Source organism: Stenella coeruleoalba (assembly GCF_951394435.1).
Source record: "Stenella coeruleoalba genome assembly, chromosome: X".
NCBI lineage: Eukaryota > Metazoa > Chordata > Mammalia > Artiodactyla > Delphinidae > Stenella > Stenella coeruleoalba.
The window spans coordinates 77,280,972-77,297,294 of NC_137152.1; the positions used below are offsets into that span (position 1 = coordinate 77,280,972).

The following is a 16,323-nucleotide window of genomic DNA, read 5'->3' on the forward strand; positions in this document are numbered from 1 at the left end:
TTGGGGTATAGTTGATTTACAATGTTATGTTAGTTTCAGGTGTACAGCAAAGTGGTTCAGTTATACATATACATATATCCATTCTTTTTCAGATTCTTTTCCCTTATAGGTTATTACAGAATATTGACTGGAGTTCCCTGTGCTATAAAGTAGGTCTTTGTTGATTATCTGTTTTATACATAGTAGTGTGTATATGTTAATCCCAAACTCCTAATTTATCCCTCCCCCCAAGCTTTCCCCTTTGGTAACCATAAGTCTGTGCGTCTATTTCTGTTTTGTAAAATAGGAATAGAAGGTATAGATCAATCCACTTATGTTGAGACTTAGATAAAAGAAACTCAGGCTCACATGTGTCCAGGTCCCCACAGAAGAAGAAGGCATAGACCAAAGTTCTATCTCAAAATAAAGTTTATGTCCCTTGAGTTTCTTCTGTGTATATATCCTTTCTGATTCTCATGAGTCAGATATGATAATATTCCTTTCATAAATTTAGGATAATAAAGCACTAGCTTCCTACTGAACAGTCCTAAGGCACTTTATATTTGGGGTTCTGTGCAGTCTTAATATGTGACTTAAGAGCATATTAATCCACATGTGTTAGAATCTTTCCAGATTTCTTACTACTATGGTTACATGCATATCAACAGTGGGCTTCAGGAATGATCCTATTCTCCAAGATTTCATTGATTATGATTCTCTAGCACAGCCTTCTTCCTAGATTATTCCTAGAATGGCCTTGAGTCATTCAACTTTACAATGTGCTGCTCCTTTTGTGGTCACTCCACATCCTAGGCAAACAGAGAAACACCCTGGTCCTCACCTGAAATTTCCTCTTCAACCTCTCCTACCCTCAATCCCGGAAAGTTTCCGAAATGCAAGTCATTTTGATTTATGTTTTGTTATTTCCTAGAATGACTGTCAGAGGGAATAAATTGGAATTGGGAATTACTTTCTTACTTGCTCCTATCTTATAAACTTTTATGAAATGTGCGGAAGGTGTGCTGGTAAATAGCAATTCACAACCTACTGCTGGTATTCCTGTGTCAGGTATTTAAAGTGGCTAGAGATAGTCCCAAATCCTGCCACACTTCCTCCACGCCCGTCAAATCAGGATAATTCCAGTAGCCGGTTCACTTTAATTTCTACAACGTCTTATAGAAATTCCAACCTGACAGTTAAGATACTAATTATCTTCCTAAAAGACATTCTCTACCCTCTTCTTCCTGAATAACAGAACTTGATTTTTTAAGGAAGTAAGCAGAGATCTCTTAATCTCAGAGTAGAGAGACCCCTAACCCAGCCCCAGTGGATAAACTAATTGCTCCAGTCACTTGAATTCTGTTTTCTTCCACAAGTGCTTTGTCTAGGATTGGGCCCAGAGTTGAGTGACTTCTGACCACTGAGATATAAATGGGAGTCCGGTGGGCTGTTTCTGGGAAGTATTTTGCTTGCTGGTAAAGGGGACAGGGCATAAGAAGAGGGCTTGCTGACACTGTCTCTTCCCTCTTTTCCAGCCATAAACTACAAAGACAAGCCTGCAGCTCTGTCAGCCATCTTACAACTATGAGATGACAATCATGAGGATAAAAAGCCAATAGAACAGGAATGAAAAGAAAGAGTTTGGCAGAAAAAGGCAAATACCACATCATATTCTCTCTTATATGTGGAATCCAAAAAAAAAAGCTGAACTCATAAAAACAGAGAGTGGAATGGTGGTTACTAGGGGTTGAGGGATGGGGGACTGGGAGAGATGTTGTTCAAGGGTACTCACTTGCAACTAGTAGATAAATAGGTCCTGAAGATCTAACATACAGTATAGGGATTACAGACAACAAACCTATACTATAAGCATTAAACGTGCTAAGAGACTAGATCTTAATTGTTCCCACCACTAAAAGAAATAATTATGTGACACAACAGAATGGCAATCATATTGCAATATAAATGTATCAAATCAATATGTTGTATGCCTTAAAATTACACAATGTTATATGTCAATTATATCCCAACAACAACAAAACAGAATCTGGGTCTTTGTTGAGCAGCTGAACCAATACTAGCAACTGCTTACCTGTAGACCAGCAGATCTCAAACTACTGTTCTCAGAACCCTTTCCAATTATACTCACTATTGAGGAATGTTAATTTCTTAGTTTCGATAAATGTGCTGTGGTTATGTAAGATGTTAATATTAGGGGAAGCTGGATAAAGGGTATACAGGAACTCTTTTATCTCTGCAACTCTTCTTTAAATCTATTTCAAAGTAAAAAGTTTAAAAAAAAATTATTGAGGACCCCCAAAAAGCTTTCACTTCAGTGAAATATATCTGTTGATATTTATCATGTTATAAATAAAAATGGAGTTTTAAAACAAATTTTAGTTATTAATTCATTTAAACACTAAAAGTAATATCTATTGCACATGACATAAGTAACATATTTTCATGAATGTTATATTTTCTGAAACAAAAGTAAATTTAGTGACAAGAGTAGCAATGTTTTATATGTCTGCAAATTTCTTTAATGTCCGGTATGATAGAAGACAGCTGGAATCTCATCTTCTGCATTCAATCTGTTATGATATATAGTTCTGGTTCGATATGAAGAAAATCTAGGCTCACACATGCATTCCTTTTGAAAAAAAATAAGTATTTCGATGGCCTTTCCAGATAATTGTAGACATTTCTCTTTGATACTTCACTGAAATTCAAGAAGTGGTAGCTCAAAAAAAAGTTCGTTGCAACATGGAATCAGAAACCATATCAATGAGCTTTTTATGCTCCCGCACATTAAAATCTATTTGTCTATGCTGCATTTTAATGAATCTTTTACCCACTCATATTTTGTAACATGATGTATTCATTTGTCATTTGGAAAATAACTGGTTCACTGAGTTTTATACAGGACTTCCAATTGCTGACACATTTCATTATAGAATATGAAAAAAATCATGTTTTTTTCTTAATACCACCATTGATCTCATCAGAAAAGTCTTTATGTTGGGAAGCTGACAAGCTCATGATGGCAGATGTAAGTTTTCCAAAACTCTAATTTTCACTTGAAAGCACAAATGTTATTATTGGTAACAAATACTTTGAGTTGTTTTCCTTAAAATGACAGGCTCACTTTGTTCATTTTCAAGAAAATATCTGCCAAATACCCAAGTCTGTGTAACCATACTTTACCTGTCAGTCATTCTTTCAAGTAAAAATGATGCTTCTTAAAAAAAGCAGCCAACTCAGCTCATTATTCAATTGTACAAACTCTTTTCTTGGAGACAACCATTCAACTCCAGTACTTAGCAGAAGTACTTCATGCAAACTCCCCATTTCATTCCATAGAATATTAAGAAGATGAATACTCAGGGGTGGAGAGTCAATAAAATTTGCATTCTTTACTGCTTCTTCAAGAGCATTCTAAAGTGAAACTGGCTTTTTTTTTTTCTTCAAGTGCATGGCAATGAAGACTATAATGGCTACTACTAGTACAGTTTGATACCACTCTGTTGATCTGTGCTAAGAAGTTAGCAGTTTTAGCTTCTGTTGCTTTAACACCAACAGTGCAAATGTCAACAGAGTGGAAAAGGCAAATAATATCTCACCATTATTATTAAAATTGTTTTGATCTTGCAGAAACCTGAAAGATCTCAGGAACCCACAGGGTTCCCTGGGCCACACTTCCTAACCTTTAGCCTGTGGCTAAATTGTGGTCAATTTTATTTTTCTGTTCTCAAATCTCTCAAAACCCTTCTCTATGTTACTGGTTTTATTGCATACAACATATTCAAATGTAAAGTGTTATAATTACATATTGCAGTGAAGGAGGATTTAGAATACTAAGTGACTTTCTTTACCACTACCAAACTATAAAGTAAATTAGAATGGAACCAACATTCTTGCTTCAATATGTCCCCAAAATAGAAGCAGGGAGCAGCTTATCTCTTTTTTTCTTTTTTTTTTTTCGCTGCGCAGCTTGTGGGATTGACCAGGGATTGAACCCAGGCCCTCGGCAGTGAGAGCGTGAAGTCCTAACCACTGGACCACCAGGGAATTCCCAGAAGCTTATCTTTATTCCTAGGTCTTTTCTCTTTCTCCTTCATCTTGAAAAGTGCCATGTACCTGTTGCCAAGGTCTCCAGGCCACACTTTTGGCAATGGCTTGTCCCTGTTTCTGACTCAACTCTCTTGGGACAAGCAGCTTCTCTAGACTGAGGCAATAATGCCAAGGAAGATACTCTAATTACAACTATGGAAATGAGTAGAATTACTGCTCAGTAATTTAATCATTTAAGATTCCTATTCCAGAAATTAAGTCACGGGAAATATTTCAAAGCTGTCTGACCACATGCAGTGTGAGAGTTTCTTAGCATTGTTCCAGTACTTAGAGAAATACAGCCCAAATATCCATCAATGGATGAATGGATAAACCAATTGTGGTGTATCCATATAATGAAATATTCATCCATAAAAAGGAGTGAAGTACTGACACATGCTACAATATGGATGAACCTTGAAAACATTATGCTAAGTGAAAGAAGCCAGTCACAAAAGACCACATATTATATGATTTAATTTATATTAAATGTCCAGAATAGGCAAATCTGGAGAAACAGTAGATTAGTGGTCACTTAGGGCTGGGGAGAATGAGAGGACAGAGGTGATAGCTAAAGCTATAGGGTTTTTTTGAGGTGAAGAAAATGTTCTAAAATTGACTGTGGTGACAATTGCACATCTCTGTCATTATACTAAAAAAGATTAGCATGTACATTTTCAAAAGGGTGAAGTATATGGTTTGTGAATTATGCCTCAATAACCCTATAAAATAAAAATGATATATTTTCCAGAAAAATACAAAAATGCAGTTCATATTTACTTTCTATTTCCTTAATGTCTCTCAAGCAAAACAGATTTTTTATCACTGTATTTGAGGGCACTTCTCTAACAATTCTTGTCAGCCTCCTTGTGCTTACCATCCTAATACAGAGAGCTAAGAAACTAGGAAACTACTCATGAAAAGAGCGCTTGGCAATGCTCATTACCAAAAAGTATTTGAACTTGGGACACAGTTGACAGCACTGAATAATCACAATATAGTGTGATAAGGGTTATAATGGTTGTATCTAGTAAGATAGAAGTTGGATAGGTAGATTGAGAAAAAGGCGTTGAAGATCACTATCTGATCCATGAGTCACAGAGGTCAAACATCATGGTTTGTATGGGAAGATTTCTGGGAGTTTCCATGGACTGAGTTAGCAGTGGGGCTGGAGGTGGTCAGTATATATGGACTAAGAGAAACAACCAAGATAACTGAAAACAGGAATCACTAGGTGATTTAATTGCAGGAAGTGATTTTCTTTCTTTCAGTGAATCTTACACTTGCCAGCATCTTAAAGAGGCTGCTTGTCATTTGAAAAGAAAATTACGGGAGTCCCAATTTTAATCTGTGTGTGATTCACAAAGAATAGACGTATCTTATACTCCAATAAAGATGTTAAAAAAAAAAGAATAGATGTATCTAACACACTAGTCGAATGAACCCAATAAGTGTATGAGTTCTGAGGAGCCTCTTGGAAGAACTCTTCCTCAGGGAAGAAGGATCTGGGAGTACAGTCTTAGTCTTCTAATGGGTGCAGTGATATTGAGCAGAAGATAGTGACTGTCATTTGTGTTGATCTCCTGATCCCAGCCCGAATATGACGCATAGTTAAGTCCTAAATTCTTAAGTCATTGGGGGTACAGGCAGAATTGCATGGGTTCCCTTATTAACAGAGAATAATGCTAGAGACATATAAGAACAAGGAATAGCAGCAGGTAGTCTGGTGGAGGCGCTGCTGCGTTCGGTGGAAGCCACCTTGATCTGGAATACACGAGAGATCCCATGAAACCTTCCAGAAACACTTAGGGGAGGACCTTTGAAGAAACAGGAAGTCATGTGTCATGTAGATGGGGGCGTGAACAAATTGTTGGAGGTATTACTGTTTATGTCATACCCACAGGCTAGTGAGGACTGAAGAAATAGGAAACATGGACAAAGCTCCTAATCCTTCTGGAACAGTTAAACGCAATCTTAAGGTGTAAGTGACCGTTGACCCATGCTTTGAAGGAGTACAACGTGTTTACCACACTGAGAGAGGGTCCGAAGGGCATTTCAGATTAAAGCAGAGGGGATGTACAAATACACAGTTGCTCATTACGCCTATTCATGAGTTGTTTTCATGGACCAAATGTTTTCCATTTTGTGGCTATACGTGTACATACTTAGTGGGGATCCTGCCATTTGACCACAGTCACCACTGAGAGTAGCTCAACTATTTCCTATAATTGTTGGAATTCTTAAAATATTAGAACTTAAAGGAACCACAGATGCCATCTACTGTCACTCTTCCTCCCTGTCAAGTGCAAGGGATAATTGCAAAGCTATTAGCAAATTCCAAGGCTCTATAATCACCTTCCATGTATATACAACATCTGCTTGGTCATGTAAACTTAGAGGAGCTAAAAATTCCTATAAGATTTAGAAGGCTGAATGGATGCTAAAAATCTGGTCAGCAGGTCATTAAGTGTTTCTTTTGTTAATCGAATGGTCTAGTAATTCGACACACAATGGAAGGCAGAAAATTACCTCTAATTCTTTGAGGATCAGATAGCATTTATACTTATAAGACAAAAGAAAATGGCAGTGAGAATGTTAATGCTTAATTGTTCGTGGATCACATTGTTTAGCTCTAGCATCTAAATGTCATGATAGTGTTTACAAACTGAACACTGTGATTCTAATTTAAATTATTTTTGTGTCACTTTACAATATTTATTTCTTTCACATTGTCTCAAATAAGTGGTTGCATTTATTCATCAGGAAATATACAAAGCAGAATTCACTTTATATCTTTCAAATAACCTAGAGTAAGCCCTGAATACAGTACCAAATGTGATTTCTTTGAAAACCCAGGTCAAAAAAAAAAAAAGGGCAACTCTAAAATTCAGTAAACAGATTACAATAAAAGTGTAACATTTCCATAGCTTTTGCTTTCCAATACAACTGTGGCATTTTTTCAGAGACTATAAATGAAAACATTGGTAACATATACAAAACTTTAATGTAGTCGACCCTTGAACAATTGGGGGTTAGGAGCACTGACCCTCCACGTAATTGAAAATCCACATATAACTTTATAGTTGGCCTCTGTATCCAAGGTTCCGCTTCTGGGGATCCAACCAAAGGTGGATGGTATGGTACTGTAGAAAAAATCCACATATAAGTGGACCCACACAGTTCAAACCCACGTTGTTGAAGGGTCAACCATACTTATATACGAAGGTATGTGCATTATATTTAACCTTTCCATTGTGAGATTATCAAAACCACATTGTTATCAAAATTAAACACTAGGGAAGGGTGGAAGGAAGAAAAAAATATTAAACACCAAAAAAAAGTTCTGTGCCAAAGCTAAAATAGTCTCTAATATTTCATTTTTAGTAACTTTAACTTTAAACAATGCATAGCTTCATAGTGTCATATTACCCAGATACTCTTTCATTATTGTCAGGCATTATAAGCGGTAAGATTACTTAAAATAAAATCTGTGTATTATGCACATTGCAGTAAAACTCTTAATTAGCACCACCTACACAAAAAATTGTTGGAAATGTAAAGTGTAAGGCCTTCCCCTTGAAGGATCTAGGATCTAGAAGAAAGGAGATACAAAATGTTCAACATATGACAGTACCCCTGTGTCAGATGAGTGTGACAGTCAATAACAGCTATAAGAATTCAGAGGAGGGCCTGAGATTCCTAGGTACATATGGCTTTGCAAGGCTAGAATTTCTAAAGTTTTCTTTATGCTGAGCAGTTTGGCTGCAGTTAGAGCTGAGATGTTATTTGTGAGACTATAGTGTATGGGTGATTGCCTCTTAACCCTGGGATGGTTAATTATATCAATTGCAATTGTTTCATACTACCATATATGACCATATATATTTCTAATGACAGTATTTTCCAAAAATATATATTTGGAGCAAAGTTTAACCTTTTTTTTTTTTTTTTTGGCTGTGTGACATGTGGGATCCTAGTTCCCTGAGCAGGGATCAAACCCGTGCCCCCTGCATTGGAAGCATGGAGTCTTAACCACTGAACTGCCAGAGAAGTCCTGGGGCAAAGTTTAAAGAAATTAAAATACCTAAATATCATATAGTCTTAATTTCTTAACAGCTGCACATCTTTTTTTCTCTCTGCTCTTTTTGGCACAAGGATTATCTTGAGCTGGTTATTTTTAAGAAACAGTAGACACAGGAAATGCTCTGAAAACTGAGTAGAAGTTACCCTTTTGTAAGAGAGATTTACATTTATAAGGAAAATCTCCATTTGTAAGGGTGTCTCCCTCTCTGTACCAGGAAGAGAAGGATGACTAAATCCCTAGAAACTCATCAACGGAGAAGGCAAGGCCTTAAATCTGTATAACAACCTTACCCTCGTTAACTGTGTTTTCCTGGTCACCTCCCTTAACTGGTTGCCCACCCTCAGCACCTTCTTTAGCTTAAGATGGCATTTAAGGTGATGGCTTTGGTCATTTTGGAGAGTCACTCAGCTTTCCCATGTATACAAGAGATATACAGGTTATTAGACTTCTGTTTGTTTTTCTCCTGTTAATCTGTCTTTTTATTACAGGGGTGTCTCATCTAAGAACCTAGAAGGGTAAAGGGAAAATTGTTTTTCCTCCCCCATGGTACTTTTCTTGAAAAACTGGTTTTCTCTTAGTTCCATACAACAATTCATTGATTTACTAACCAGCCCCTCTCAGTCTCTTTGAAAACAAGCAGGACACTGTGAGTCCTCCCAGTACAAAAGCATTTTCATGTCCCCCAATCCTTGTTTGAAGGAAAAAGGCTTTCAGCCTCTTAGACTTTCCCTGAGTTCCAAAGGGCAGTTATAATTAGAGGAGTGAGGGAATGCAGAATAAAACAATAGTGCAGCAATGGAGCAGGGTCCTGGTTCCTCCTGGGGGATCTGCAGAATTATCTGATACATATCTCTGAGTTCTTCTACAGGAACTAAGGCCCCCACCCAGGTGGAGGATGGTAACTTCAGGCTGAGCATAAGCCATGGACCCCAGACTGACTGGAACCAGAAGGCTGATGATTGAGATTCCTGGAACACCACCCTGTTACCTCCCCACCAACCAGTCAGAAGAAAGTCACATATCTTGCAGCCATACCCCCAAATTTTGCCTATAAAAACTGTTCCTTAAAAACCATCTGGGTCCCCCCCTCCAAAAAAAAAAACATCTGAGAATTCGGGCCTTTTGAGTACAAGCCACCCGTTCTCCCTGCTTGGCCCTGCAATAAACCTTTCTCTGCTCCAAACTCCAACATTTGGTTTGCTTGGCTTCACTGTGCGTCTGGCACACAAACCTGAGTTAGACTACATCTTTGCTTGTAGGAAAAAATCTGCCTGTTATTAAAATAAATATGACTTGACAGACACAATAAGAAAAATGATAACCAGATACAATCTTATCCTTTTTTCTGTAATAACTGTGTTCTTCCAATCATAAGGAAGTCATTTTTCTTTTACTTCACTAATTCAACAAGCATTTACTGGGCACTTACTATGCACCTGGCACTATACTAGATACCAAGGATACAAAAAGGAAAAGGAAAAAAGTCTCCTTGATCATATATGCAAATAATTGCAACAGAATGGGGATAAACAGAAATGTTCAAACACCATACTATGGCCTCCAAGGCCCTTGCTTATCTTTCTAATCTCTTCTTGGCCACTATGTTCCTGCCACACTGGCCTTCTCTTTATTTCAAATACACTAAGTTCCTTTTCACCTCAGGCCTTTGCACTTATTTCCTCTTCCTGCACTGTTTTTTTCCCTACATTCATCAGCTGGCTAAGTCCTATTCACCTGGCAGTAATCAATGTGAATATCATTTCCTCACAAAAACTTTATCCCCTCAGATGAGGTTTTTTCCTGTTGTATACTCTCAGTGCCCCCTGTAATTTTAAATTTTAGCTCTTGCAAACTAAAGAATGTCGCTCCACATCTGGTTCTACAAGAATGAAGTCACTAGCCACTGCAGTCACTGACCTTCAACACACCCTGAAAGGAGTTCAGGGTGGAGATCAAGAATGAGACACCCTCTGCTTTGTGAAAATCTGGCAGAACCGGCCTTCAGATAGTTAGATACTTTCAGGAGAAAATTTTATGAACCCAATTTCTTGCATCTTCTCATACCTAGAAAAGCTCTAAAATTATTAATGGAGGCATCTGCTCCTTGTGACTAGCAGCAACCTTCTACCAAGATGTGTGTGCTTGATTGCACATATCTCCTTCTCCAAAATCACTTATATACTGACCTCCCCCTCTACCTCTTCAGAGCAGTTCCTCAGAGCTATCTGAGAGTCTGTCTCCTGGGCTAAAGTCCTCAGTAAGCCCCAAATACACCTGAACTCACAGCTCTCATGTTGTGCTTTTTTTTTTCAGTCTACACCCAAATCTCACTGCAATTAAATAATTATCCATGTAATTGGTTATTGTCTGTATCTTCCACTAAACTAGACTATAAGCTTAATGAAGGCAGAACTACATCAGTGTTGTTCAGTAGTATATTCCTAATGGCCAGCACAGGGCCTGGAATATAGAAGTTTCTCAATGAACATTTGTGGAAGGAAGAGAGAACTAAAGGAGAAAGGAAGATGGAGAGGAAGGGAAGGAGGGGGGGGGAGGGAGGAAGGAAGGAAGGAAGACAAGAAGACTGAATGTGCACTAAGAAGAGAGTGGCTTATCCCTGTTTATGGGAGTCAGAGGCACTAATTTTTGAGGTTTCTCTTTTCATCAGAGTTACTTATTCTTAGTTTCTTAAACACCCCCTTTCTTTTTTTTTTAATTTTTATTGAAGTATAGTTGATTTACAATGTTGTGTTAATTTCTGCTGTAGAGCAAAGTGACTCAGTTATATGCATATATGCATTCTTTTTATATTCTTTTCCATTATGGTTTCTCCCAGGATATTGAATATAGTTCCCTGTGCTATACAGTAGGACCTTGTTTTTTATCCATTTTATATATAATAGTTTGCATCTACTAATCCCAAACTCTCAATCCATCTCTCCCCCATTCTCCCTCTCCCTTGGCAACCACAAATCTGTTCTCTATGTCAGTGAGTCTGTTTCTGTTTCGTAGATAGGTTCATTTGTGGCATACTTTACATTCCACATATAAGTAATATCATATGGTATTTGTCTTTCTCTTTCTGACTTCACTTAGTATGATAATCTCTAGTTGCTGCAAATGGCATTATTTAATTCTTTTTTATGGCTAAGTAGTATTCCAGTGTGTGTGTGTGTGTGTGTGTGTGTGTGTGTGTGTGTGTGTACCACATCTTCTTTATCCATTCATTTGTCAATGGACATTTAAGTTGTTTTCATGTCTTGGCTATTGTGTATAGTGCTGCTATGAACATAGAGGTGCATGTATCTTTTTGAATTATGGTTTTGTCCAGATATATGTCCAGGAGTGTTCATCACCCCTTTCTAATAACTTGTATCTCTACATTCCAGACCAGGAAGCTGTGCTAGCTCCAACCACTTTCTGACAATGACTGTACCACTAGCATGAAGTTTTAAAGTGATCTCAATACAATACAACCCCAGTGGTTTTAATATGGGGCCTGCTGAATGCAATTCCATACTCATCCCAAACTCCTTCCTTCTTTAGTTAAATCTTTTGTGTTATATCTGCATTTGTGTCTGTACCTCTATCTTGGTGATGCAGAAAGTAGAAATGAAACATCAAAAATTAGATCCTTTAGGTCATCTGTAAAGCACTTTTTCACACAATCTGCCCTCCATTCCCACAGGTAATTATGAATTGCTGGTAGAAAGTTATTGCCATCAGTCTTAGAGAGATTAATATGAGCAAAACTAACAGTTCCCTTCTCTCCTACTTAATGACTGCAGTCAGAGGTTTCTTACATTAATATAAAAGAGAAGGCAGACAAGATGAAATCGGTCTTCTTAGAAGCTTCAACAGCAATCTAGTCTCTTTCAAATATGAAACAGCAACTCCCCTCTCCATACTTCAAAAAATTAATATAGCATTTGAAATTATCTTTTCATTCTACTTTTATTATAATGCTCCAATTTTAAGTTACTATAGTAACCATTTTGGATTTGAGTGAAAAATTCATTATTGTCACTTTAATTGTTTGTTTTTTGTTTTCTACTCTAGCTACATTGGAGTTTAAAAATGGAAAATAGATTTATCTTGTACTATTCTCTAAATATTATGGAGCACAAAGACAATTCAGACAATGATTCTGTATGACTATTATTGGAACTATCTGTTTATATACCATTGATGTCTGTTTTAGAAACATTAGATATTGTACTAAGGTAGACCACTGTTTGGTATAATTAAATAAAAGAGTGTGAATAACTAATATTCAACACTCCACTAAAAAGCATACAACATGCAACTACTTCTGTGATACTTAATTATTAAAGAACATTTATTTGTTACTTACATTGAGGAATATAAAGATGGTGGTCATGATATTTACATCATAACACAATGTGTGCTTTAGGAGAGAGGACCCCATAATGGATTAGTCTGATTTTGTCATAATATTCATCAGAATTACCAATTAATGTAAGTTGTCCATGTCTGATTATTTTTTAAATTTCCTAAACGCCTAATTATCTTCAACTGTTTTACTGGTTATTGCCCTTAAAAAACTGTTTGCGGACTTTGGGTCCGACATCTTAGCAAGGCGGCAGTGGTAGCAGCTGCTCTTTGAGTTTCGCTATGCTGCCCAAGGATGACAAAAAGAAGAAAGATGCCAGAAAGTCGGATAAGAAAGACAAAGCCCAGGGAACAAATCTGGGGGCAAGGCCAAAAAGAAGACATGGTCCAAAGGCAAAGTTCGGGAGAAGCTCAATAATGTAGGCTTGTTTGACAAAGCAACATATGACAAACTCTGTAAGGAAGTTCCCAAATATAAGTTTATAATCCCAGCTGTGGTCTCTGGGAAACAAGATTTGTGGTTCCTTCACCAGGGTAGCCCTTCAGGAGCTCCTTAGTAAAGGACTTCTGAAACTGGTTTCAAAGTACAGAGCTCAAGTAATTTACACCAGAAACACCAAGGGTGGAGATGCCCCAGCTGCTGGTGAAGATGCAGAACAGGTCCCACCAACTGTCCATTTTGAAAAATAAAACTGTATTAAATCAAAAACAATCATTTGTGGAGATTCCACAAGGCTTGTAATAAGTGTGCTTTCCTCCTTCTGGCTGTGTTTTTGGGGCTCTACAAGTCAGAGATCACATCAAACCAAATTCACTGACCATCTATGCTATATGATCCTAGGGTACAAATCTGTATGAGGGCAGGTGTTCTCAGGTTTATTTTACCCCCCTTCCTTTCCCTTTTCCTGCTCTGCTTAGGTCCAGAGAAGCCTTCTCTCTGGGTCTGTGGGGTTGGTAGGATCAGAAAGTGACCAGTTAGTTGTGGTTCATCTTAATCCTCACCCTTACCCCTCCAATGTCTTCAAGGCAAAAGCAACTTCGGCACTCAAATAGTCCTCTGGCCTCTTTGGTCAAGCTTCTCCTCAAAATGGGTCTGCTAGGGCTGCATAATCTTTACAACTCCTCAGTGTTTTTTTTTTTAGGGTTAGTTTTGTAATGCAGATTTATTTATTTATTTATTTATTTTGGGCCACACCAAGCGGCTTGAGGGATCTCAGTTCCCCAACCAGGGATTGAACCCAGGCCATGGCAGTGAAAACCTGAAATCCTAACCACTAGGCCAACAGGGAACTCCCACAACGCCTCAGTGCTTTTAAGGTGATTTATTCAGAGTTGTTTTCAGCCAGAGAGTTTGATTCAAATAACCCACTACCTAACCTGCCCTTATGGGGAATAGCTATTATATTTTTATTGTATGAAATTATGCATTTGTGTTTAACAACTGTGATACTTGCTTTTAGGAACTTCACAGTGCAATAAGATGAAGGAAATGTAGTCGCACAGTTTTTGTTTTGAGAGATTAGTAACCATATGGAAGACTGCTCTGTCACAGACTTTTGGGGGAAAAAGGTGTGAGACTTTTGATGGATTGTCCCATTAACATTATGAAACTGAAGAGCCCATTTTGCTTGATGACAATTGTTCTTTCCTCAAGGGGTAACTTCAACTGGTTGGCCAATAAGTTGCATCCTTGCCTTGAAGAAATAACCACCAAAGGAAAATCACTCCTAGCTGGTTTCCCAACCACCTCCAACTGGTCCTGAGCTGCCCTGTAGTGGCCAAGGTCCAGCCTCGTGAGGGGAAGCTGTGAGGGCAGCTAGTTGATTCAGACTGTAGAGACAGCATTTAGTCAACAGCCTTGTCTCTCATACCCTGATGCCTTAGAACTCCAACGTGTGTCTGTGAAAATGAAGGCAGATTCCTGACTCCGGCTACGGATAAGTGGATAACCTTGGGCCAAGTTTGTGACTTCATAACTTTTTAACAACAGCTCCATTTATGGCTTAGTGCTTAACTAGCCAGGACAATGGATTTGATTCCTGAAAGGCCAAATCAATAACATTGGATACCACAGCTTTGAGGGCAGGATTATGGTGAAAGTGATATTTTAGATCTTACAGAGGAAAACTAAGTTCACATTTACTAAAAACACAATTTAGGTATTAACATACTTCCTAATATACACTTAAAACTTGTCTAAATTACCCAAGATTAACCAAAAGGAAGAATAGAAATGCATTGTAAATATGAAAAAACACTAAACTTAAAATCACAATATCATGCTATTCTTCTTTTAGCATATTAAAATAGAGGTCATCTGAAATTCATTGAGTATTAACTCATAGTTTTTGCATAAACATAAATAGCATATTTTACCTAAGACACTGGAGTTTTTATAAAAATAATTAGTCCATTAAAATTAGTTCAGTGCCTTTAGAAATGAATAGGCTAAAATGCAAAGCAAGATCTATTTATCCAAGAACAAATTGAACCAAGATTTTAATTTATTTGTTAGTGAAACAAAATTGTTAATCTTCTATTAAAAATTATTTGTATTTGTATAATATCCCATGGTTTATAAAGTACTTACACACCCAACATCTTATTTAATCCTCTCAACAGCCCTGTGAGGTAAGCATTATCACCACTTTACAGATTAAAAAACAAACTCAAGACTCATTTAGAATATAGGTCTTCCTAAGTTCACAGAGTGAATCAGTGGCAAATAAGTCTTAAATTCAGTCATCTGACTTACAATCCAGTGCTTTTTCCACTAAGTTGACAATTTACATTTTTCTCATCATTGTAGAATCACTACTAGTTTCATCCTAGGAAAAAGACCAATCCTTAAAACTCTAGGCCATGTGTGCAGATAAACAATGAATAAGGACAAATTCATGAACTTTCAGTTCAGGTTTGTCAATCAAAAGATTCTGGGCTTCCCTGGTGGTGCAGTGATTGAGAGTCCGCCTGCCGATGCAGGGGATACGGGTTCGTGCCCCGGTCCGGGAAGATCCCACATGCCGCGGAGCGGCTGGGCCCGTGAGCCATGGCCGCTGAGCCTGCGCGTCCGGAGCCTGTGCTCCGCAACGGGAGAGGCCACAACAGTGAGAGGCCCGTGTACCGCAAAAAAAAAAAAAAGATTCTGTAACTACATACAGAGGCATTCCCCAATGATGAACTCGATGCCTAGAAAATACTCCCCAAGTCTAAATGAACAATCTTTCAACTGTTTAATAAGGGAATTTCACCTTCTAACAAAAAGATTTTTTCCCTCCTTACGAGTAAAGTTAAATCCTAACTCAAGGCCAAATAAATAGTTAAATTATTTTTCTCATCCTTTAACCTAGAAGTTGCTTTTCTTAGCTAAATTCACGGAAGCAGTCTACATATTTTAAGAATTTTCATTTAGTGTTACATCGACTTTCACCTTTACTTTATGGCTGAAACTTTGAACAAGTGCCAATAAATCATGACTGAGATGAAACCGAGCAAGATCCTTAGAAGCAGAATAATCAAGACATATGCATTTGAGAAACCAGTAAAGTAAATGTCCCTTCAATTCTGTATGTATTAAATTTATATTCATTCTGCTTAAAATTATTTAAGACTTGCATTTGATATAATTCCTAAGTCACTAGTGCTTAAGATATCATACGATTTTTGAGGAAATATGTAAACATTATGTAAATATTGATCTATAAACTACACATATTTGTAAGAACTTCTCAATACAGTTAACAATTCTGTTAAATCCCAGTGCTTCTATTTTTTTATACAAACTATAACTTTCCAAT

At 37.5% G+C, this 16,323-nt stretch overlaps 1 long non-coding RNA gene and 1 pseudogene across 4 annotated transcripts in view; one reads left to right on the plus strand and one right to left on the minus strand.

Moving 5' to 3' along the window:
• LOC307180738 overlaps positions 1-16,323 on the minus strand; it is a 734,518-nt gene that overhangs the window by 563,254 nt on the left and 154,941 nt on the right. The window lies entirely within an intron of this gene.
• LOC307180845 (small ribosomal subunit protein eS25-like) lies at positions 12,809-13,209 on the plus strand (annotated as a pseudogene). Its single transcript has one exon. The product of its transcript is annotated as a small ribosomal subunit protein eS25-like (transcript).